Genomic DNA, 2,990 nt, shown 5'->3' on the forward strand with positions numbered 1-2,990 from the left:
ATATGTTTTTGTTACAGTATCAACAAAAACATATCCAACAAACTATCACCAAATACATCACAACCCGTGAAGATCTAGACTTCACAGGTAACATGTGGATTTCTCATCAGAAAGAAAACAGTGAGACAAAAGGTTAATCTAAAAAAAATTCAAATACCGTGAGAAAATATAATATTGGAAAACTCATGGTGACACCCTAACTAGCTAATTAAGTCCTAAAGGTTTCCTGAGAAATGATTGCTTTTGAAGGCTTTAACTATTTATGCCAACACATTGGCATAACCAATAGTTATAACCAATCTAAGGTATCTAAAATTTGTGACAAGTGTCAGATGTGTTGAATTAATTTCTACATAAAAAATGAGCTAGTCCCAAATAAATAGTTTCTAGATTGTGCTTTAAAATGGTACTATCTGTTCAAACTTTGATAATGAATGTGTTAAACCTGAGATTATTATTTTAACTTTACTTTTGGAGTATTTAGTATAATTTAAGCATAACATATCTACAAGTCAATTGTGTCATATTTGAACGGATTGACTCTAGGACAACAACAGTTACTCACGCAGGTAGAAATGAACGGTAGAAGAAGTTAATTGAACAAAGAAGGTGATTCTAGAGATGGTTTTCTGCAGAGAGTGGTTAACAACCTACCACCACGCTGTAGGTTGTTAATGGCTGCAAGTGCACACTGAACTGGTTCTTGGCAGAAGAAGGAGTCTAGGATGTTCTTATGGTTAGAAAAGATGAACATGATCCAGGAGGGGTGGTAAGTGCATCCACAGATGTTGAGGTTGGCTGATTGTTTGCGTTTGCTGTTGATTGGGTTTGTTCTGCTGTTTTTCCACTGACAGAGGTCAAACGTCGAAGGGCGGACAGGTGAGCGAGCGCTGGACGAGCCACTGGTAGGTGCTCTTTCTAAAGAAGCAACAAGGAGACACTTCTGTTCCTTCGCTGAAAGGGAGAGTCAACATGGCAGAAAACACAAAGAGAATCATCCAGATAACAACAGTCTGGTCTGCAAGGAAGGTACAGAACCAAGGGGTGAGTGTGACAAAAGTTTCTCTTCAAACAACTGCTGAAGAACTCGGCAGTTACCATGAGTAGTAAGTTTACCATCTGGCGTCTATCTCAGAAAACCCACTCCTCTAACTACTGCTTCTTAACGAGGGCTGGTGAACATCAGTCACATCCTGAAGAGGAGGAAGGTGAGAGATCAAACACCTAGCAGCACACAAATCTGTAGATGGCAAAAATGAATGAATTTATTCAGTTGTTTGTTCACTTCCATCCATCCATCCATCCATCCATCCATCCATCCATCCATCCATCCATCCATCCATCCATCCATCCATCCATCCATCCATCCATCCATCCATGTTGAGAATAAGCTGTGGTTGTGGCATGGTGCCAAGGTCAGGCTGGTCTCATGGAGTGGTTATCACCTCCAAGATTAGCGAAGTTTGCCTGTAGGTGCCCAAGTGTTAAGAAGATAACCTATCACCAGAAAAAGACCCTTTTTCTACTGGAATTAGCTGAAACATGGTACTAGTTCTTCTGTACTTAGCTTCACAAGCTTCGTGTGTAACAATGTTACTCATAGGCCTCATTTTGAAATGTCTCCACCTTTTCTTTATTAGGACCGAGCAGCTAAGCGCTGCGGAGGCCTATTGTAATCGCAGGATTTCTTATTCTTGTTTTTATTTTTCCGTCACTTTGCAGGGCTGTTTGAGGGATTTATCACATTCAAAGACTCACCAACCCTCACCCAAAATTGTCCCCCAACGAAACTTTTCGGATTCTGGTGGAATTTTAAGTGGGCGTGGCCAAATGGCTCTACAGCGGCCCCTAAAGTGAGTTGGGGAAAACCGTAGGTCGTAGAGATCTGAAATTTGGTATGTAGGTAGATCTTCCCAAATCAAGAAAAAAAGTCTCTTGGAGGTACCCCCTAAAATGCTCAGGGAGGCGGCCATTTTGGGTCAAAGATCAAATTTTGGCCATTTTTCCATTTTACTCACGTCAAACTTTAACAAACTCCTCCTAGGCATTTTCACCTATCGGCTTCATTTTTGGTCAGGATGCAGTTAAGGGGTGTGGCATTAAAATTCATCAAAATGGTGAGTTTTCGTACATGTTGAGGGGGCGTTGCGCGGCCCCAAGTTTGGCATACTCGCCAATGAAAACCAACAGCTACAACTTTCACATAGAAAGGAAAATTGGCACCAAACTTGGTATGAGGGATCCTGGTTGGATGCCTGACGATCCTATGTCGTCATAGTCTCACCTCACCTAAGCCCCGCCCTCTCAGTACAAAAAGTGACCTTTTTTATTGGGAAAGATCCAATTCTGCCTCTCTTGACCTAATCAACATGATCTTGTGTCAGATAAGAAATTGCTCTCACTTACTTTAAAGCGCCAACAGTTTCCTGTGGAGGGCATGGCCAAGCCTCAAATCTGGCCATTCGCCATAAAACATCAAGGCTCGGTGAACTGCGCCAGAGCGTCAGCGGTGGCTAGAGAGTGATGGTGCAGGAACCCCCGCGGTGGCAAATAGGCCAGAGCGGCGCTTGGCTGCAAGGGCCTCCAACGCCACTTGTGGCTTTAATTCAGCTTATTGTCGCATATACCTAAATGTAGACATAACAAAGTAAAGTAAAGTCCCTTTTATATTCACATACAGAAGCACAACAAGCTGTATGTGAAATAAAAGCACAGCTGCATTCCACCATCTCAGAAAAAAATACAGTGTTATTATTGCTAATGACCGCGAAATTGTGTTGCACATGAATGTTTACAACACCATTTGGTCCTTTTAAAACACCATGTCTGTGTGTTCACATGCAATGTGGTCTAGGTTTTGCTGAGCAAACACCTGCAGTCTAACCGCAGAAAACTGTTAAATTCGTTTTACAAAAGCACAAAAGAACTCAAGAGGAAAGAAAGAAAAAAAGAAAGAAAGAAAGAAAGAAAGAAAGAGAAAGAAAGAAAGA

General features: G+C 41.6%; 1 long non-coding RNA gene across 3 annotated transcripts in view; it reads left to right on the top strand.

Annotated features, from left to right (window-relative positions):
• The window catches only part of LOC103462250 (uncharacterized), a 27,348-nt gene that overhangs the window by 10,618 nt on the left and 13,740 nt on the right, over window positions 1–2,990 (top strand). For all 3 annotated transcript variants that reach the window (XR_001776474.1, XR_533310.2, XR_001776473.1), the window contains 2 exons: window positions 855–1,044; window positions 1,136–1,208. This is a non-coding gene — a long non-coding RNA (uncharacterized LOC103462250). The remainder of the gene's footprint in view (window positions 1–854; window positions 1,045–1,135; window positions 1,209–2,990) is intronic.

The sequence above is a fragment of the Poecilia reticulata genome, linkage group LG3, assembly GCF_000633615.1.
Source record: "Poecilia reticulata strain Guanapo linkage group LG3, Guppy_female_1.0+MT, whole genome shotgun sequence".
Classification (NCBI taxonomy): Eukaryota; Metazoa; Chordata; class Actinopteri; order Cyprinodontiformes; family Poeciliidae; genus Poecilia; species Poecilia reticulata.